This window comes from Acinonyx jubatus, chromosome A3 (assembly GCF_027475565.1).
Source record: "Acinonyx jubatus isolate Ajub_Pintada_27869175 chromosome A3, VMU_Ajub_asm_v1.0, whole genome shotgun sequence".
Taxonomy (NCBI): domain Eukaryota; kingdom Metazoa; phylum Chordata; class Mammalia; order Carnivora; family Felidae; genus Acinonyx; species Acinonyx jubatus.
This window is the reverse complement of record NC_069388.1, coordinates 6710203-6732992: the sequence shown is the minus strand read 5'-3', so window position 1 is coordinate 6732992 and position 22790 is coordinate 6710203. Positions and strand designations below refer to the sequence as shown.

Below are 22790 nucleotides of genomic sequence, written 5' to 3'. Positions count from 1 at the left end.
GTGAGGTTTCCGACACATTTCAGTTAACTGGGTATTATACTTGCAAAGAAGATTTGATCAGCTTGACCTTTATCATTTCATAACTAGCAAAGGATTCGCCAGTCATACCATGATTTCTGTTACATGGCTTCAAAAAGCAGGAGCCAGAAAGCAAAAAAAGAAAGGAAAACCGCATTGGTCCATTTCGCTGCTGAAATATCACCAAGTCAACCTACAGGATGTGGTGCAAGAGACAGGATGCCAATCTGGCCTCCAGAAGTAACAGTTGGCCGGGAGGCTTGGTGGGCAGAGGAGGGACCTCCTAGGTCTAGGATTTCAGAAGCTGAAATGTCCAGATTTTTTTTTTCAAAAATAAGTTGGATCTGATTCCCCGCCCCATTTTCTAGAGAAGGGGCCAGCAAACGTTTTCCGTAAAGGGCCAGGCAGTAAATATTTCAGGCTCTGCAAACCACACAGTCTCTACTTACAGCTACCCGATTTTCAAGCCGCCATAGCATACTGCGAATGGATGCACACGGCTGTGTTCCAAGAATGCCGAGTCTTACAAGACAGCTAGCAGGCCGCACTTGGCCTGTGGGCTGTGGTTTGCTGACCCCTGGTGTAGTAGTCGGACGGGCTCCATATACCCTCACAGCTTCAGAGGTGCTACAGGATCTCCAAGGTTTGGGGGACATCTCTCCCTGTAGCAGCTATGACGTTTTGCTTCCAACGAGGACGAAAGAAAACCTGTCACCACGACAGAGCTTTATTCATTTACTGTTTTTACCTTGTGGATCCCATCCTCCTCTCTCACGCAAACCCTCAACAGGTATTTTCAGGTCCATTTCACGCAGGCTTGTGAAAGCCTGCCTGGGTGAGAAGGACAGGAGTCCCCGATCTCCATCACAGCTTTGGCAGGTGCAGCCGGAGACCAAGGGGACGTGTAGCTGCTGCTCGCCACCAGATCCCTTTCCAATCCCGGGGAACACTTGCAGCTTCTCACTCAGGCTGGAGTGACCCCAAATAGCTGCACCGCCCAAAGTCCTGGCAGAACCACCCAAGTAGAATCCGGACGCCTTGTGGCAGGCTGATAATGCTTTCTTTTCAGTTCAAGGCGCCGGGATTTTTTTTTTTTTTCAAAGCATCATTTTCCTTGAAAACTAAAGCCCTGGAAACATTCGATGCTTTTGAGGAAAGCTGGCTCTTTTTGTCTGCTACAAAAAGCCACCTTCCCTCTACTCTTATTGATTAAAACAAAATTGCTGGTTTCACATTTCATTCATTTTTGTTTCTCGAAGTTCTTGACTAACTATGCTTTAAAAACAATGTGTGGATGTAAACTCTCATTAAGACCAGTTTGGGAAATGTGAGTGTTACAAAAACGTTGCAATAATGAAATTGGCGTACCTGTAACCCCGGACCTCAGAATTCTTTCGCTTAATCTATCCTGCCAGTTACTAGGAAGGACATCCTCGTACTTGGATACTTGGTTTCATCTCTTCGGGGCTCCTTCCTCCCCCTCTGAGACCACTAATGGAACAGCCCAGAGCCTCTCACTTTCAAGGTGAATGAGCTCTGGCCTGGCCTTGTTTAAGACCCAAGACTTGTCATTCAGGGTCTGAAAGTTTCCGCCCCACCCTCCCGCCAGCCAGCCACTTTCGAGAGGAGCAATGAATAGAAAGAGCTTTGCTGGCTTTTTAAGAGGCTGAGGGCGGCTTTTCTACCCCTGGTAGAGCAATTTAAATAACAAGGGTCAGGATTAGTCCTTTATAGAATTCAGGTGGGAAAAAAAAAATCCGCAGTGGCAGTGAAATGAGAAAGGTGGACAGGATTCATTCTCCTACAATAGATCCTTCCCATCTTGCTAAGCACACACGGCCGTAATTATATTGCCCGCCGCTGACTTGTATATACTCTACCTCCCTGCCATAAACACACATGCGCCTCTATAGATGAGAACCGATTTTAATATAGAAACCTCGGTATCTATAATTCATGCTCTTTAGCCTTTACATATTTATTCTGCATTTTAATTAAGGCCAAAATCTGAATACTTTAGATGGATGGTTTCTTTCTTCTATGCATAGCTTATAGGCAAATTACCTGGCAGAAGCCCAAATGTTAAGCAAACATAATACAGCCGGAGACTGGAGTAAGCCATTATCTGGACACAACCAGCCCCGAGAGCTTACAAAGCTCTCTCCTCTCAAAGGTAACCATCTTCCGACTGGCAGCATTCACCCTCCCTGCAGTCGTGACAAAAATGCCACGGCAAAATGCCAAAGTGTGGGGCTTACCAGGACATCACACGTCTCCAAAGCAAAGCAGCAACGGGTCACATCTGGTGACCTCCAAGAAGGGAGGGTTCAAGGGGTTGGGGAGATGAGAAGGGGCTTGGAAGGCCCTGAAGTGTGCCCAGAATTCACCATCAGGACCTAGGACAGAAGTTCCCCCAAACTAACACTGGAATAACCCACTGACACTAAACACGGGCCTGAAATCAGAAAAGCCAGAAGCTCACGCTTGAGTGTGGTTGCAACGACAAGATTTTTCCACAAAATGTTTGATGCCATGAAACCCTAAGAGGTTTCCTCATCAATAATTTATCAAGAGACAGAGAATCCCAAGCAGGCTCTGCTCTGCCCTGCCAGCACAGAGCCCAACACAGGGCTCGAACTCCTGAAACCATGAGATCATGACCTGTGCCAAAACCAAGAGTCAGATGCTTCACTGACGGAGCCACCCTGGCGCCCCTCTTTTTCAATTTCTAAAGCAGGTCAAATCTGAACCAGTATCTGTTTTGTAAATAAAGTTTTACTGGAACACAGCCACACTCACTTGTTTACAAATTACCAATGGCTGCATTTTCCCCGGCATGTCAGAGTACAATACTTGGGACACAGACTGTCCAGCCCGCAAGCACTAAAGTATTCACTCTCTTACCCTCTACAGAAAAAGTCTGCCAACCCTGCTCCCAACAGTGGCCCCTCGGCTTTCTGCCTTTTATTTTCATCCTTCTGGAAAAGAAGGGGCAAACAAATTTGGAATTTGGAATTTGGAATTTGGAATTCCCAAATTGTCTCCACTGTACTGTTTCTTCCAGTCTTTAGAGAGCGATGAAGAAGCTACAGAAAATTCTCCCCAAGCATCTTCTCTGGAAGTAAAACAGCCCATATTAAATTTTCAGTCCTCATAACACTGTACTGTTAAACTTCCACACTAACTAAAAGCAACGAAAACAATGCAAAACCACCATGGACAGCGCCTTTGGGCCAGGCACTGGGCTAGTGTTTTTACCCGGTTATCTCATGTTAATATCCATACCACCACAAAGTACGCTCTGCCAGAATACCAATTTCACACTCTTGATAAGAAGCAGTTTTGAAAAGCAGATGTGTCTGATTTCAAATCCTGTCATCTTAACTACTATATGCTATAAGCTGCCTGAGCTCTGACCCCACCTTCACTGCTGATATTGATACACTTCTGCCAGGCACTGCTCCATTACCCCTCAAAATAGACCCATAGTGAGAACAGTGATAGTATCATACCTATTTCGCTGATCAGGAACTCGAGGCTCAGGCAGGCGACATGACTTACCTAAGGTTACTCAGCTCGTGTAAGCTGGTGCTGGGGAGCTGACTGCAGAGCAGGCTGGTAGGTTCTTCATCTCTGGGGCTCAGCCTTCTAGCTATAAAATAAGGGGTGTAACTTTTCAGGACGTTGAAGATGTAGCAAAAAACTGATTTGCTAAAAAAAAGACAAAAATGTTTGCGGGCCACTGAATAGACTTCCAGTCCTCCCCAAACCTCAGAAGCAGCTGCCCAGAGGCCACTGTGGACGTCAAAACTCTGCCCCCAGGTCACGTCAGAATGGACATTCAATTCCGCATAGATGAAGGTCTCCAGGGAGGACTCTACAAGGACATGTGTCCTTTTCCTTCCACTTACGAACTTCCACAAATGCTCAGGGTTCCCAGATCTCCAGTTAAAATGCACACTAAGTGAGTAAATAAATAACTACTGAGAAGGCAGAAAGAGAATGTAGATGATGCCACGATATGAAAGTTGTCTGTGGACGCTTACAAATGGCTTTTTTTTTTTTTGCCTTCCAGAATTTATTCTGCTGTCTTTGAGAAAGTACCCCAACTTGCTCTGCAGGAATCACCTTGCCCCTGTTGGATCAATTGGGTTAAATGGCATCTCAAATGTGCTCCACCCTTGCCTGGCCAAGAACAGGCCAGAACCCAAGCTAGGTTTCTCAGAGCTGGTTCTGGAAACTCCAAAAAGAGCGTGTTCACATACAGGATTCTTCATGGATCCTGGTAGCAAGAGCCAATGCCTCAGCCTTGGCCAAGCCCAGCTCTAGGCTTCCCTCCATTGTGGGAACCACCAGGCAGACTGCCAATAAATCCCTGTCTTGCTTAAGTTACCCAAACTGGTTTCTCTTGCTTATAACCAACACTAATTTTTTTTACAATTCCAGAAGCATAGTTCTTAAAGAACAAATTGCCTTCATTCAGTATCATTTTGGCCTCACCTGGGGTCTCCTTTCTAAGCATATTTTTCAACCAATTTTGTTTCTACTTTCTCCCTTCAAAAAAAAAAAAAAAGATAGCTATTTTAAGATCCCAGGTAAGGTAGAAATTGACTATATATGCACAGACCTACAAAGTGAAATTTAAAAAGCGACACTTCATAAATACTTTTCTGAATTGTCTTAAAAGGGAAATATGCATTTATTTTTATTTTATCATTCAGATCTGACCATCTAATTCATTAGCTTTCCTCTCCAGCATCAGCCCTCTAGAACTGAGATTCTCTGAACTCAGCTGGGTCTTGACCTCAATCTGTTGTCCAAACAGGTGCAAATTCACTGCAAAACATTACAGTCCACTCAAGATTTTACTACCTATCACAAGTTATTTCATTAAATGCTTTCATGAACATAATCCACAATATCCACAGAATGTCTTTGCTTTCATAAATAGCACAAGAAAGGAAATAGAGTTACTCAGCACCCCCTTGTTCATAGGAACCCTACAAACAATCGTTTTCTTCTCAGTGTGCTTATAGACATACTGAGTAAATACCTGTCCCACACTTTAGATCCTGCAACAGTGTCCATAATATCTGGAATGAAATCCAAACTTCTGACCATGGCAAACAAAGCCCCCCATCAAATGGCCACTGCCTGGAGCTCCAAATTCATCACAGACCTTCCCTCTCTTCTCCCCCCTCCCCTTCTCCTCCTCCTTCTCCCCTCCCCTCGCTCCTTCTCCCCTTCCTCCACCTTGTCAACGCTGTCCCTGCTCTCCCAGCTGCCACCTGTTGCTCACACAGGCCAAGGCCCCGCTCACCTCAAAACTTGCCCTTGCCCTTGCCCTTGCCCTGCCTGGAACACTTCTCCAATCTCCAGGACTGGCTCCTACTCACCATTCAGGTCTCCGCTGAAATATCACCACTTTAAAAAGGCTTCCGCGGGTCACCTAACCTAAAATATCCCCCCTCCCCCGCCCCCAACTTGCTCCCGTATCTCCCTGTTCTGCTCTGCCATACGGAATACATTATTTATGCTTTGCTTCCTTATCTGTTGCCTCAACTACAATACAAGATCCGTGAGGGCAGGGATTTGATAGTCCCAGCACATAGAACAACACTGTCTGGAACAGCAAGCTTGTGAAAGACACAGGGAGGAAGAACGGAGAGAGGGAGGAAGGATAGAGGGGAAAGAGCTTTGTCAAGCCCAGGCATCCCTTTGGCTGGCTATTAACTTCTGTAACCTAAGCTTTCAAAAACTAGGACACCAGGCACCGCTCCCTAAACCTTCTGATCATCATAATAATAGTGATTCCTCAGGTGCAAAGCTTAGTTTTGTGGGACTCTGTAAGTTTCAGAGACCCTCTTTTAGAAAAAGGATATAGAATTATGTACATGATGGCAGGTATAGAAGGGCATATTTATTTAAAATGAGAAAAGAAATCAGGACAGGTGATAAGAATTTTGGAAACTCGACTCCTCTCTCCCTGGATCTCTCTGGGTAACTTGCCAGAAATCTCAAATAGAAATGCTTCCTGACAGTGGTCTGGCCTCCGCTACATACCGGGAACACTGGACTACTCCTCACCACCCCCAGAACTCGGGGGTCCAGGCCCGTGAGAGCCCCATAGGCTGTGCTTTTGGTTCCTGGCACGTGGATAAACCACGAGGCTTGGCCGTATTCTGTCTTCACTCTACCGTGTCATTTAACCCAGAACCCGCTCCAGAACCAAGCCTCACTGCACAGAGCGGGCAGCTGCTAAGGAGGCGGCGCTGGTTCTCAGCACCTGCAGGGTCAATTGGGTCCAAGCCCAAGGGCAGCATCCTGCCTTCTCAGGAAAACATGAGCTCTTCCCGGGAATGCCAACCCTCTCCCCATCTTCCATTCTTATTCCAGCCTAACAATTTTCCTTATCAGTCATTTCTATTCCAAGCTGCGGCTCCCTTTAGTTAGTTTCCTGACCACACTCTTAGCATCTTTAGGTTGGCTTTCGTTATTTCCATGTTTGCACAAGTGTTGAATTCAGTGTCCCCCATGGGTTCCATTAGCAGGCTCTGTGCCCCTCTTGCAAGTCACAAAGGCAGCTACACAGAAGGGTGGTAGAGGGTGTCCTCACGAAGAGCTGGGAGGGGAAGGCAGACGGCCAGGGGCTGCTCTGCTCCTACGCAAGAGAAGTGGAAACAAAACTGGCACTGCCGGGCGGGCTCTCGCCGACCAAGTGAGGCTCCGGGGACCCAAACCGGCACAACCTTTTTCCAGATGTCTTTGGCAATTTCTATCAAAATCACAAACGCACTGACCCTTGACGCAATAAGCCCACTTCCAGGAATTTTTTTTGCATGTCTATATGTTTACTTACACACTCACACATGTGCAAAGAAATGAATGCCTAAGGTCATTCAGGACAGTGTTATTTCCAGTAACAGCAAGCTATAAGCAAACTCTGTGTCCATCTTTAGGGGCCTAGTGAAATGAATCATGACACGGCCAGGCAACGGAGTATCGTAAAGCTGGAAAAAAGGAACAGATGAGCACTTTATCTTCAACTAGAAAAGGAACCGTATTTATTGACGTAGAAGCAGGCACAGTGCAGTATGTATAGTTGAACGGCATTTTTCAGTTAAAAAGGGGAAATAAAGGGCACCTGGGTGGCTCAGTCGTTTAAGTGTCCATCTCAGTTTCGGCTCAGGTCATGATTTCATGGCTACGTGAGTTCGAGACCTACATGAGGCTCTGCACTGACAGTGTAGAGGCTGCTTGGGATTCTCTCTCTAGTCCTCCCCCACTCATGCTGTCTCTGTCTCTCTCAAAATAAGTAAATAAAATAAAAATATGAAAAGGGGAAATAAATATTTTTAAATATTTTTTAATGTTTATTTTTGAGAGAGAGAGAGAGAGACAGAGCATGAGCAGGAGAGGGGCAGAGAGAGAGGGAGACACAAAATCCCAAGCAGGCTCCAGGTTCCGAGCTGTCAGCACAGAGCCCGACGCGGGGCTCAAACCCACAGACCAGGAGATCATGGCCTGAGCTGAAGTCAGACCCTTAACTGACTGAGCCACCCAGGTGCCCCTGAAAATAAATATTTTTCTTATTTAGATGAATAAAAACAGCACATGAAGGATAAACAAGAAACTCATTAACTGCTGTCACAAGTTTTGTTTTCGGAGAGCATGGGAATCAGGACAGAAGAAATATTTTTCCACTACTGATGTTTTCATCATTTTTTGTTCGCTTACAAAGGACTGGATAACCTTGTCAAAAATTAAAATTAAAAATTAAATGGGTCACCTCACACTCATTAGGAGGGCTACTATAAGGGGAAAAAAAGAAAGAAAATAACAAGTGTTAGCAAGGATGTGGAGAAATTGGAACCTTTAAGCTCTGTTGGTGGTAAAATGGTAAGCTGCTATGGAAAACAGTAAGGCATGTCCTCAAAAAATTAAAAATAGAATTACCAGGGGCACCTGGGTGGCTCAGCCGATTAAGTGTCCGACTTCAGCTCAGGTCATGATCTTGCAGTTCACGAGTTCAAGCCCCATGTCAGGTTCTGTGCTGACAGCTCGGGGCCTGGAGCCTGCTTTGGATTCTGTGTCTCCCTCTCTGTCTGCCCCTCCCCCACTCGTGCTCTGTCTCTCTCTCTCTCAAAAATAAATTTTAAAAAAAAGTAAAAAAAAATAATTACCATATGATACAGCAATTCCACTTTTGGATACATTCCCAAAAGAATTGCAAACAAGGTCTCCAAAAGAGATCTGTGCACTCATGCTTACAGCAGCTTTTTCACAATAGCCAAAAGGTAAGAAGCAACCCAAGATTCCATTATAGATAAAGAGATAAACAAAATGTGATGTATCCATACAATGGAATATTGCTCAGCCTTAAAAAGGAAGCAAATTCTCACACATGCTACCAAGTCCACATGGATTGTCGAGAACATTATGCTAAGTGAAGCGAGCCGGTCACAAAAGAACAAATACCACTTACGTGAGGCATTTAGAGTAGTCAAAATCATATAGAAACAGAGGGGCACCTGGGTGGCTCTGTTGGTTAAGCATCTGACTCTTGATTTTGGCTCAGGTCATGATCTCACAGTTCTTGAGACTGAGCCTTGTATAGCCTGCTTGGGATTCTCTCTCTCTCTCTCTCTCTCTCTCTCTCTGTCCCTCCCCCTGCTCGTGCTCTCTCGCCCTCCCTCAAAATAGGTGAACAAACTTAAAAAAAAAAAAATCATAGAGACAGAAAGGAAAATGGTGGGTCCCAGGGAGGGGGGGGGTGGGAAGTTTTAACTTAATAATTTCCATTTTACAACATGAAAAGGGTCCTGGAGATAGATGGTGGTAATGGTTACCCAACATTATGAATGTATTTAATGCCATTTAACTGTCCACTTACAAATAGTTAGGATGACAAATTTTATGTTATGTGTATTTTACTGCAATAAAAAAAATGGAGAAAACAATTAAATGGGGAGACTGCAGACTGAATCATTAAACATCTCTCCAAAGAACAGTATCACTGGCCATTAGTCATCAGTTGAAGATACATATGGTATCCCAAGATCTTAAAATTCCTGTCATTGTGCCAAGACTTATCAAATCTAAAAGGGGAGGTTCTTTCGGTTACAAATTGGCGGACTGAACGTTCTAAACAAAGAATACCTTGAGGGAGACCGTGGTGCTGTGCTCAGCAGGTATCTCACTTTGTCTACCCACAATCCTTCACTGCCTTCTCCCGGTGGCAAAGCCCTTTTACTTTCAACACCTGTCCCTCTACCACGTGGTGGACCCAGTCCAATCACAAGTTTACTTCCCTCTTCCGGGGTGGCATGTGACTCAGGCTGGCCAATGGGAGCCCTCTGATCGGAGCACAGTGATTGGCCCATGGTGACCCAACCAGGCCAACAGCAGTTCTTACTCCAGGAAAGGGAAGGAAAGGCTGTGGTTCCCGCTGAGACTGCGGGCATTAAAGGCGCTGCAGCAGACAGCAGGAGGGTGAAGACAGTTGAGGGCGACACTCTACCGAGAAATGCAGAGTGAAAAGATGGAGAGAAATCGGGGCCTCGTGGCATGGATCCAGCTATGGCTGAAGGAGGACCAGTCGCGGGTCTTTCCCATTTATTTGAACCAATATATTCCGCCATACTGCTGGGGACACTCCAAATTCGTGTCTGTCACTTGCAAACATGCACGTCATTGATGCCCAGCATGGCAGCTGTGGCTCGAGTCTTGCCCTCACTGGCTTCTATAAAGGCACTGTTCTGAGAGCAGTTAGTGCTGACAAATCTCCTTCAATGGTGACTGTCCGGGCGGTAAAGAGAAAGCACCAGCGTGGGCAGCAAAGTCACCACAACCACGGGCTGTGATGTTGTTCGCTCCACCCAACTCCTCCCAAGCCCCACTCACTCCAAGAGATGACTCACAGCAAACAGCTTAAGAGGAAATGACGTAAGCCAACACCCCATCCAGACTTCCTCGTAAGGAAGTTAGCAGGACTTGAAGTCCTGACATCCGGCAGAAACCAAAGTCAAGCTCCTGATGTGCTGTGGACCAGCCGTGTGTCTCTGGGCCAGTCACCTACGCCCTCTGTACCTCGTTTCTAATCTGTAAAACTAAGCCCATCATCCCCCTATCATAGGATTGCTGTAGGGGCCAGTGACACAGCACAGGGGAGGAGCTTACCACTGAATAAGTGCTCAGTGAAAGTTAGCAATCAGTTATCATTGATTCATTCAGTAACATTGACTTATCTCTTATCAGCAAAGTGCAGTGAAAGACGAAGCAGAGAATATAAAGTTCATCACACATGGGTCCTAACTTCAAATAGCTTATGGTTTATTAAAGAGACAGTTAGGACAAGCATTCATATAACTGTTAATAAAATACTAATAGGTCACACTTCCTGTGCCAGGCCCTGGAGATTTGGCGATCAGTAGGACGATGGCCTCTGTCTTCATGGAAGGTTTCACGCGTTATTGGAGGGGACTCGATAAATAACTGAGTATCTGACTTAAAGTTCTGGTAAGGGGGAGTCTGAGTGGCTCAGTTGGTTAGGCATCTATCCCCTGATCTCAGCTCAGGTCATAACCTTATGGTTCGTGAGTTCAAGCCCCACACCAGGCTCTGCGCTGACAGCACAAAGTCTGCTCAGGATCCTTTCTCTCCCTCTGTCTGCACACCACCCCCCCCCAAATAAATAAATAAACTTTAAAAAAATAGAATAAAGTTCTGGTAAGAACTACAGAGAAGGAGTCCACGCGGTAAGAGAACAATAGCAGAGACTTGGAGGTGGGGTGTCTTGACATGAAAGTCATGTATTTAAAAAAGCAGCCCCCAGAGAGGCTGCGAAGAAGCAGGAGAGGGAAGGGGAGGAGGCCAACCATAGGGTCCACCTCCTGCAAAGTCACCTGGCCCTGCAGGGGACCGGGAGTGTAAGCGAGGACTCAGATTTGTCCCAACCTGACCCCAGCGAGCCAGACTGTCATAATCCCACACCTGTCAGCCCTTGGCAAAGGGCCATGCTGGGAGACACAAACCCAGACCTGGTTCTCTCTGCATCTGGCAAGATGGCCCCAGTAGCCCAAAGGAGCTCCTTCAGTGGAGATGTGCAGATGCAGGCAGTGGGGGCAGAAGCCCAGGAGGCCAGTGAGGGGCCCCCGGAGCAGTGGAAGTAACCTATCGGACGTGGGGGGAGCTCCGCAGTGTCCATTATCCTGGAGACCTTGACCTCCTGTTAGGATGTGGTATCCAAAAAGGCTTCCCTGAGGAAGTGACGTTTTGGCTGAGTAGGAGCAGCTAGACAAGGAGCAGGGATAGTTGGGTTTGAGATTAATTAAGGGGTTATTTAGATGTAACATTTTCATGGTAGGCAGCGGATCTGGGGAGCTTGTAGGATGCCATTCCCATCTGGGCTCTGTCTGCAGCCATGACTCTCCCTGCCGAAGCCGTTAGCGGCTGATGCCAGGTGGCCGGGTTGATGGCTGCCACTGGTGACAGGCACCGTAACTAGAGATCCGGGGATCTCAGCGGGAAGCCCTTGACAACCTCAGAGCTAAATGACTCAACCTTTCAGGGGCCAATTCGTTACTCCTCCAAATCCTCCCAAACACAGAGCACCTGGCACTCTCTGGGTACCAATACTTAAGGCTCCCTTACTCCCAGAGTCCCTTGCCACTGATTATGTTTTCCTGGTGCAGAAGTTCTGAAAGATCTCCCTTCATTGTCAATCACGTCCCTAACTCTTACCCAAAAAGTGAGATCCAAGAAATATCGGGGGGGGGGTAATTTTTTTTATTGAAAATTAATATTTTTTATTTATTTTTGAGAGAGAGAGAGAGAGAGAGAGATGGGGGGGGGGAGCAGAGAGAGAGGGACACACAGAATCTGAAGCAGCCTCCAGGCTCTGAGCTGTCAGCACAGAGCCCAATGCAGGGCTCGAAACCGTGAACCTCAAGATCATGACCTGAGCCCAAGTCGGACACTCAACCACCTGAGCCACCCAAGCATCCCGCAAGAAATACATTTTAAGAGAAGCCAGATCTGGGTCTATCTATACCGGTGCGTCTCATCTCGGGACAGAGGTCTGTCCCTCGGGAGACATTGGCAATGTCTGCAAACATTTTTACTTTTCATAACTTGAGGTGGGGGTGGGGAGTGGCATCGGGGGGTAGAGGTCAGGAATGCTGTAACAGTGTCCAAAATGGCCACGCCAGCAAAGAACTGTCTGGCCCAACATGTCAACAAGTACCACGGGTGAGAAACCATGAAATAAAACAATGGCCAAATGCATGGCAAAGGTTGGATCTCCAATCTACAACCTCTCTCTTTTTTGCCAAGTTCAGTGATGTGGCGTGTGTAAGACCCAATTTTTTTCAGTGTCAAGCAGCAGAAATGATGTTCAACTATCTTAAGCACAAAGGATTTGTCATTCAAATAATTGATCGGTCCAGGCACGGACCAGTGTCCACATGACGCCATCAGGAATCATTGTCTCTCTCCCCTGGCCCCTCTCCCTCTCTCACTACTTCCTTTGCCCTCTTTCCTCCCTTCTGCTTTATCCTCAAGCAGACCCTCTGCACGTGACGCTCTCAGGAGCACAGGCTTCCATCTTGCCAAAGTGACCCCCGGGGGCCGGAGAGCTTCTTTTTCCCGCTACCGTAGTTACATCATGATCTAAGAATTGGTTTGACTTTCTAACTGGGGTGATGTGACCATCTCTCAACCAATCACTGTAGCCAGGGGGTGCAGAACTGCCACGGGTTGGGCCCGAGTCCCATGTCTGCACCTGGAGGCAGAGAAAGTAAACCCACCCAGACTGGATCTCCAGGAAAACAGGTGTTCCATGTGTAACTGCGCGTTCAGTCCTCACACTGGTCCTGGAATGAGGAGGGCGTTTCACACCATTGTTCAGGCAGGGAGTCCACTGAGGAGGCACAAGGTGAAGTGGTCGGAATTGCACTGTTTGGAGCCAGATGGACTGGGTTCAGCTCCTGGCTCAACAATGACCTCTGGCCAATTCTTACCTTTTGTGTGTTGCTTTCCCTGTCTGCAAAGGGAAACGGATTGTCCCAGGAGTTAATGAGTCCACACGTATGAAGGGTTGTAAATCATGCCTGGGACAGACGAGCTAAGCACTCGACAAATGTCATCTATCACTTTTGGGAACTAATCCAAGCTCCTCATCTTACAGAAAGAGAAACTGAGGTCAGAGAAAACTCGGACTCCTTCCAGACCCCGCAGAGGGTCTGTGGCAAATACAGGACCACAAGGCCCACCCGTTCTGACCCAGGGCTCTTTTCGCTACACCACGGACCCTTCTGAAGCCTTCTGTCCGCTGTAAATTTCATCAGCCCCAGCAGGTGAAATGTACCACAGAACCCAGCACTTGTGGATTTTATAAACTCCCTCCGCTATGGCAAGACAGCCTTTCCCCAGGTGGAAAAGCCTCCCCAGCCATTCTGGGAACATAGAGCCTGACCTTCTTCCCCTGGGTGCACACCCCACCCCCCTTGGCCGCGAAGAGGGACGGGTCCCAGTTTCAAGGCTCACTCACTCACCCACACTGCTCTGGCTTTCCCGGCAGCCTCCCTCTTGCTTTCTCAAGCTCCCTGGAAATCCATCAGCTTCATGATATTTATTACATGCTCCTTCCATTTACGAGTTTGCTACGGAAAAGGAGAAGCCGTGTGCTCCTTTCAGACGGCACGAGAGGCAGCGAGAAGAAAAGGTTATGGCTGTGTTTACTTTACTCGGTGCTGTTTTCTCACTGCCTCACAATCGACGCGCCCCAGCAATCCAATAGCATATTATTAACCAAAGAGCTTTTTCCGATAAATACCAAACAGTCGCTCTAATAACACAGAGCCCAGGTAGAGAGGCAAAGATAAATGCTAATTTCAAAATTAAATTGCTATCCCCCTGCGTGTCTGAGAGAACGGGATGAGGATAAGGAGGGTAAGCGAGGGGACGCTATGACGGGGGACGCGCCACATGGGGCATAGGAAAGGCAGCAGTGACCACGGTGAGCACGGACGCTGAATATCTGCCACGTGCCAGACACGATGCGTTATTTCATTCATGCCCACGGTGACCCTCTACAGACACACGTGTTTTTGGGATCTTGCATCCCACGTGAGGAAACTGAGGCTGAGAAAGGTCGAGTAATCAGGACAAAGTCCTGCCGGGTATAAATGCAGAAGTTCAGACCGGAATCCAGGCGGCCTGGCTCCAGAGCCCATGAACTTAGACACTATTGCTCAATTACGTCTAGGACCTGTGCACAGGGACACAGGGTTTCTCAGATTGGAAGGTACCTTTCAAGTTCATCAGTGACTCATGTAACAAATATTTACGAGCTCACAGTCGTTGGCCACCGTGAGCTGGCTGCAGCAAAACCGCCTAGAACCTTCTGCTGCTTCCTCACAAGAACAGGCTTATACATGTCCTGGCAGAGGGAAGCAGGCTTATTTAGAAGGAAAGATGGCTAGGGGGCATCCGCTGGGGGCCCAGAGTTTCCCTTGCAGGAGGGAGCTCCTGTGGCCCAGTGTTTCAGCTATCAAGAGAGCTCGGTTCAAATCCCAGAGTCCTCTCGTACTAGGCGCCACCTGCAGAAAGGGACACACGGTCCCTCCCAGCGGTTTTCCTCTGTGTGCAAAATGGAGAAAATAATCCTGCGTACCACTCGCGGTCCTGGTAAGGGCTAAACAAAGATCTTTACCAATTCTGCTGAAGTTCCAAGTTTGCCTGCAGGAATTAGACTGTCGACCGCTCCCCTGCCGTCTTAACTGTCAGACATCGTTTCTTCCATCACCAGAGTGCTCCTGGCCTCCAGAATCCCTGGGGCCACCCACTGGAATCTTCTCATTGCATCCTGGGCCCTCTGGTGGAACCGGAAGCCATCTGCACTAACAGCTCCAAAGGGCTGGCTCTGGGAAAGTAGTCTGAAACTCTGTGCACGATGCCGGCTCATGACAAGCATCCGTTGGTATTATTTTCTCCACGAAACCCCAACGGATTTCCTTACTGGAAGTTTGAACATGCGAATGGGGCAATGGAGGCACAGTGATAGATCTTTCTCCTTACTAAAAACTCCCCACACTGATGAGCTGAGATCACCTGTGGTCAAATCACTTCTTCGGTCCCGATTCTCCATTAAATACGGTAGTTACTGCAAAGCCCGCCCGTGACGGTAATAGCCCACATGTTTAGCGCCTCACCAATGCCAACATCGAGTTAAGCACTCCTAAACATGAGTCCATGAACTCTCACTACCTCATTATGAAACAAAATCGGTAACTATTCCCGCTTTACATGTGGGGGCACTGCAGCTCAGGAAAGGCTGCTGATGTTACTCCAAGTCGACACTTTATTATATAATTGCTGAATTAGTCTCTCTTTTTTTCAATAGTTATTTATTTTTGCGAGAGAGGAAGAGCATGAGCGGGGGAGGGGCAGAGAGAGAGGGAGACACAGAATCCGAATCGGGCTACGGGCTCCGAGCTGTCAGCACAGAGCCTGACGCGGGGCTTGAACTCATGAACCATGAGATCGTGACCCGAGCTAAAGTTGGACACTTAACCAGCTGAGCCACCCAGGTGCCACTCAGACAGTTTCTTGGGTTGGAAAGGGCAGAGCCCAACCCAATGTGAGTTAAGAGGAAAAAGAAAGCCCATGAATATGTTGGCACATACAACTAGAAAATTCAGAGGTAGAGACTAATTCAGGTACAGAAGGATCCAGGCTCTCAAATGTCTCCTGTGACATCTCCTCCTTGACCCTGCTTCCTAGGTGTTGACTTCATCCTCAGGTATGCTTCTCCTTCCCGATAACAACATGGGCACCAAGAAATCTAGGCAACACAGCAGCAGAGGGACGGAGAAACTGAGCATCTCTCTGGTGTCTACAGTTCCAGCAGGAGACCTGACTGGGCTTCGGGGTCCATCTCGGGGGATCACGTGCTAGCCCCTGTCATGTGCTAGCTCCCGCATCCATCACTTCCGGTGACGAGGAAGCACCGCCCTGTGATTGGACACACCTGTCATGTGAGAGTCCCTGGAGCACGGGGATGGGAGAGCGGTGCCCAGAGGGCCTAGACAGAGAGTGTGAGGTGCAGGCCCCCCAAAGGGACGTCAAGGGACTGCCAGCACCAGGAGCAGCAGCACGAGACGCCAGACAAAGCAGAGTCCCGGAGCCCACTCTCTGGTTCTCTTTTCCTCGCTCTCCTGATCAAAAGGCACGCCTTTGATGCTGGCTGGCTTGGCTCCTGCCTCTGGCCCATGTTCCCCGACCTTGCTCTGTGACCGAGCAGCGGTGTAGAATGGAGTGTAGGAAGCTGTATAACCATGAGGATTAGTCTAAGAGCGGCAGGGAGGCAGGGGGAGAGAGAGAATTGAGTCGATTCCTTTCCCAAAGTTTTGCGGCAGCCTAGAGGTCTCTGGTTTATGGATACACATTAAAGAACCTTTTCAAGAGGGCTGTTTCATGTGAGAAAGCCGTTCAGGCACGGAGGCACTTGGCTGCTCCTTCTAAATGAACATTTTCAATTAGTCTGAAGAAGTTAATTACACCATCCTTTAATAACTGCCCTGTGATTCTGCAAATCCTCCATTAATTGATTCAACCGTCTGCCCCCAAACCAAGAATCAGCAAACAGGTAGAAAGAGACCGAAAAGCAGCAGGAGTGGAGCGGGGGAGGCAAAGATGAAGACGTGCTATGTCGTCTGCAGGGGCAGGTGAGACACAAAAGCCACGTCTGGGACGGTTGTGGGAAACTGCACAGGGTGAGAGGTTTGGGAAATTCATTCCACGGATCCAAGGGGCTTTCACAAGCGGATACACAATATGCTGGCAGGATGCGTCCCTCCCTCTGCTGCGTGTCTCAAAGAGAAAGCGAGCCCGTGGAGCTTGGTCCAGACCATTAACAAAGAGCTCCTGGAGCCACATTCCCTGGCCCACGGTCGTTCGGGAAACTGCTACAAACAACAGCTTTCCTGTGGGATAGAGAACATCACCAAAGCAGAAGTCAGAAACCAGGGAATCCAGTCCCAGCTTTGAAAAAAAAAAGGGGCAGCTTCTGTCCTGAAGTGCACAGCACAGGCTCCTGTCATACAGGCGCCGGACTGGCCTGGGTTCCGATGCTGGCTCTGCTCCTGGCTGGCCGCGCGGCCCCGCGTAAAACCTGATGGGCTCTCAGCTTCCCCATCTGTTAAATGGGGAAATACACCTATCTGTATCATAGGAGTCTTACAGCAATGAAATGAGATAATGTCATATAAACTGTTCAGGTCCTGGAATATGGTAAGAATTCAGTAAATCCTGGGGCACCTGGGTGGCTCAGTCGGTTAAACGTCTGATTCCTGGTTTCAGCTTGGGTCACAATCTCACGGTTTGTGGGTTCGAGCCCCTCACCAGGCTCCATGCCGACAGCTTGCGGCCTGCTTGGGATTCTTTCTCTCTCTCCCTCTCTCTCTCTGTCCCTTCCCTGCTTGTGTTCTCTGTCTCCCTCAAAATAAGTAAATAAGTAAGTAAATAAATAAAAAATGTTTAAGAATTCAGTAAATCCTTACTGGTGTATCAGTCCGCCCTTACTCTAACAATGTTACATAACAAACCACTCTCAAAACTTAGGGGCATTCACCAACAGGCATTTATTTCTTGCACACGAGTCCTCAGGTTAGCTGCAGTGGAGCTGGGCCTGGCTTCAGGATGCAGGCTGGACCCAGGCCCCTGCAGTGTTTCTCATCCTCCTCGGGAAGGTCGCTACTGAAGCATGTGCCACTCACACAGAAGAAATACAGCGGCTTAAGAGGGCAACGCTGACCCCAGAAGTGCACTTCAAGATCCTGCTCACATCTGCTAACTTCTGGTTTGCGAAAGCAGGTCACACAGCCAAAACCAAAGTCAAGGGCAGGGAAATGCACTCCCCCCATGGAGGTAAGAGAGAAGGAATTCTATTTGCCAAACAATTATCTGATTTAGCACAACCACCTTGGTCACATGCGATGAGCACACAAATGACGGCGAAGCCGGCTAAGATATGATTAAGTCAAGTGAGGGTTTATTTTAGACTGGATTGTGTTCCCCGAAATGTATATTTTGAAGGCCTAACCCCCAATGTGACTGTATTTGGAGACAGGCCCTTAAAGAGAGAATTTGGGTTAAATGAAGTCATAGGACCAGGGCCCTGATCCCACAGAACTGGTGTCCCCATAAGAAGAGGAAGAGAGTTCAGGGGTGTGTGCATCCAGAGAAAAGGCCATGTGAGCACGCTGTGAGAACGCAGCTATCTGCAAACCAGGCAGAGGGGCCTCAGGAGAAACCGAACCCGGCGACATTTGATCTTGGACTTCCAGCCTCAAGAACTGTGAGAAATAAATTCCAATTGTACCCAAAGAAAAGACAACATTAATTCAAAAGAATATATGCGGCATTATTTACAACAGCCGAGATATGGAAGCAACATAAGTGTCCACGGATGGATGGATGGATAAAGAGGATGTGGTGTCTGTGTGTGTGTGTGTGTGTTCATACAATGGATTATTACTCAGCAATAAGAAAGAAAAAGATCTCAGCATTTGCGACATGGATGGACCTCTACAGTATTCTAAGTGAAATAAGTCAGAGAGAAACAAATACCATATGATTTCACTTATATGTGGAATCTAAAAAACAAAACAAAACAAAAAATATGAGAAGCACCTGGGTGGCTCAGTCAGTTGAGCCTCCGACTCCTGATTTCGGCTCAGGTCATAATCCCAGGGTCATGGGATCGAGCCCCATGTCGGGCTCTGTGCTGAGCATGGAAACTGCTTAAGATTGTCTCTCTCTCCATCTGCCCCTCTCCCCCGCACTCGCTCTCAAAAAATAAACTAAAAAAATAAACAAAAATTTAAAAATAAAAATATAAAAAAACAAACAAAAAACCAAAAACAGACCCATAAATACAGAGAACGCACTGGCGGTTGCCAGAGTGGGGGCGCTGGGGGAAAGTGGGTGAGGGGCAGCGGGAGGCACAGGCTTCCAGCTATGGGATGAATACATCAGGGGGACAAAGGTACAGCAGGGACCATAGTCAATGGTATCACAACAGCGCTGTATGGTGACAGATGGCAGTCACGCTTGTGAGCACAGCGTACCGTGTAGAGTCGTCGAAACACTATGTCGTACACTCAAAACTGACGCAGCCCTGAGTGCCAACTCTACTTCCGATAAATTCGTTCATTCATTCATTCATTCATTCATTCATTCATTCCAATCCACACAGCCTCTGGTATCGGGTTGTTAAAGCTGCATCAGACCAACAGGGCAATAGAGAGATTAAGTCCCAAAGGAGGAAGAGATTGCTTAGAGACAGAAGGAAGCAAACTCCATGGAGAAGACATCTTCTGGTGAAAACACAGCCAGGTGGGGTCCAACAGGTGCCGGTGGACGTGAGTCAAGAGGACGGCATCCGAGACACCAGAGGTGGCCGCAGCCTGTTCTGAAGATGGACAGATGGTCAAGAGCCAAGACCATTGAACCCCTGGCTGCAGGCACCGCATCAGGTGCTTCACACGCGTGCTCGTGTTTCAGCCTCAGAACAGCCCTAAGAGGTGGGTGCTACTGGCCTCTTCCACTTGGAGGAGGAAGAAACAGGTTTGCTAAGATAACGATTAGCATCCAAGGAGATCGCGCAACAGAACAGAAATATGTCGGCAATTTCTCCTCACTGGTGGTCATTAGCTGAGGTCTAGAAAACAAATCCTGCGGCCTAAGGATGGGGAAACAAAGCGCTTCTAAGAAATATCAGACAGTGGGGGGGATACGGGGAGCACCTGGGGGGCTCAGTCGGTTAAGCATCCGACTTCGGCTCAGGTCACGATCTCACGGTCCGTGAGGTCGAGCCCCGCGTCGGGCTCTGTGCTGACAGCTCGGATCCTGGAGCCTGCTTCGGATTCTGTGCCTCCCTCTCTCTCTGCCCCTCCCCTCCACTTGCACTCTGAGTCTGTCTCTCAAAACTAAACATACATTAAAAAAAAAAAAAAAAGAACCACGCCTTCCCTGACATTCTCAACAGCAAAATGGTAAACCCTACAACAATGCACGTTTTTTACATGCGTCCTGTATCCCCAGGGAGCCCACAAGCTCCCAGGAAGGGGAGCTGCTTCACATCACACAGCCAGGCCCCTTACTGCAACCACTGCTCCCTACCCCAATAAATGAGCATCTCCCGGCAGCTCCCGACCCCACCCCGGCTCCCCAGTCCTCTTCATTCCAGAGCTAACTCTGGTTTGTTTATTCCTTCCAGGCTCAGAAACACTTCTGGAATAATGAATCTTAATGTGGGGTGGCTGAACTGGGGGATGCCGCGTCAGGCGGTGCTCTCTGAGTACAGTAAACCCTGGCCATGATGTGATGAGTGGGATCCCAAAACGTAGCCACATCAAACGCGGGCTGGAGTTGTTACAAGGAGAACTCAGTCCTCCCAGGAGAGCTTCCCACCGCAACCCCACCCCCCATCCTGGCTGCCTCGCAGCGCCACCTGGTGGCAGGGACCTGCTCTGGTTGAACTAACTCCAGGGATGATGCGGGGCTTCGGAGTCCGCTCTATCTGCCAGGAATTAGGAATCTCGCTCTTAGCTGGCACGCACTTCCCCAGCCTGGTCCAGGAAAACAGAGCCAGGAAAATTCCAGGCACAGCGGGCCCCTCCCTCTGCCTCCCTGCTTCCTGGCGTAGAGATGGGGTCACACTGCCTTTTCCAGACTTGCCCACCCCATCCACACCTCCCTCCTCCTCTGAAAAAGTCAAGCTCTTTAGCTCTAACCCCACTTGGCAATCAAGTAGAAGAGAGTCACTCGGCCATCGGGTTACATCAGCATTCGTATTCCAGGGCACGTTTTCTAAAGATCCTGTTGTACTGCAATTATTTGAAATTTTGTAATAGCCAAGGGTCTTTTTTGTGATCAGGATAAAACGGACATTATCATTTGGAAAATTAAGAAGAAAAGTCCACTGTGTTTCTTTTCTATTTTTAAATTAATGTGTACATGGGGGGGGTGATATCTTTAAAATTTTTGTTTACATTTATTTATTTCTGAGAGACAGAGAGAGACAGACACAAGCAGGGGAGGGGCCAAAAGAGAGGGAGACACAGAATCGGAAGCAGGCTCCAGGCTCCGAGCTGTCAGCACAGAGCCTGACACGGGGCTAGAACTCACAAACCGTGAGATCATGACCTGAGCCGAAGTCAGACGCTTAAACCACTGAGCTGCCCAGGCACCCCTGACATCTTTAAAATACATGTCTTCCATCAAAGTAAAATTCACTTACAGTTTTTCCTGATTGGCAGTCCGTGAGCTAATACATGTTCTAAGCCCTCACATTCCCTTTTTCCAACTGTGTTTTCTTTAACAAATATTATGTTCACTTGATTTATCAGGTGGATAGAGAATTTAACCTTCCACATCCCCAAATTAGATAACTGACCTTAATAAGTTGACCTTACAGGGGTACCTGAGTCAGTTGAGCACCCGACTTTGGCTCAGGTCATGATCTCATGGTACGAGGGTTCAAGCTCCACATTGGGTTTGCTGCTGTCGGCACAGAGCCCGCTTCGGATCCTCTGACCCCCTCTCTCTGCCTCTCCCCTGCTCGTGTGCACTCACACTCCCTCTCTCTCTCTCTCTCAAAAATGAAAAAACAGAAAATACAAAGAAATGGAAAAACATTCCGTGCTCATGGATTGGAAAAAAATACTGTTAAAATGTCAATACTACCCAAAGCAATCTACACATTCGATGCAATCCAAATCAAAATTCCACCAACATTCTCTTCAAAGCTAGAACAAGCAATCCTAAAATTTTTATGGAACCACAAAAGACCCCAAATAGCCAAAGTAATATTGACAAAGAAGACCAAAGCGTGAGGCATCACAATCCCAGACCTTAGCCTCTACTACAAAGCTGTCATCATCAAGACAGCATGGTATTGGCACAAAAACAGACACATAGACCAATGGAATAGAATAGAGATTCCAGAATTGGACCCACAAAAGTGCGGCCAACTGATCTTTGACAAAGCAGGAAAGAATATCCAATGGAAAAAAGACAGTCTCTTTAACTAATGGTGCTGGGAGAACTGGACAGCAACATGAAGAAGAATGAAACTAGACCACTTTCTTACACCATTCACAAAAATAAACTCAAAATGGATGAAGGACCTGAATGTGAGACAAGAAACCATCAAAACCCTAGAGGAGAAAGCAGGAAAAAACCTCTCTGAACTCAGCCGCAGCAATTTCTTACTTGACACATCCCCAAAGGCAAGGGAATTAAAAGCAAAAATGAACTATTAGGACCTCATGAAGATAAAAAGCTTCTGCACTGCAAAGGAAACAATCAAAACAAAAAGGCAACTGACGGAATGGGAAAAGATATTTGCAAATGACATATTGGACAAAGGGCTCATATCCAAAATCTGTAAAGAACTCACCAAACTCCACACCCAAAAAAACAAATAATCCAGTGAAGAAATGGGCAGAAGACATGAATAGACACTTCCCTAAAGAAGACATCCAGATGGCCAACAGGCACATGAAAAGATGCTCAACATCACTCCTCATCAGGGACATACAAATCAAAACCACACTGAGATATCACCTCATGCCAGTCAGAGTGGCTAAAATGAACAAATCAGGAGACTATAGATGCTGGAGAGGATGTGGAGAAACGGGAACCCTCTTGCACTGTTGGTGGGAATGCAAACTGGTGCAGCCGCTCTGGAAAACAGTGTGGAGGTT

At 47.7% G+C, this 22790-nt stretch overlaps 1 long non-coding RNA gene across 1 annotated transcript in view; it reads right to left on the bottom strand.

Moving 5' to 3' along the window:
- The window catches only part of LOC128311085 (uncharacterized), a 140765-nt gene that overhangs the window by 6292 nt on the left and 111683 nt on the right, over positions 1 to 22790 (bottom strand). Inside the window, exon 2 of the long non-coding RNA XR_008289031.1 lies at positions 3580 to 3670. This is a non-coding gene — a long non-coding RNA (uncharacterized LOC128311085). The remainder of the gene's footprint in view (positions 1 to 3579; positions 3671 to 22790) is intronic.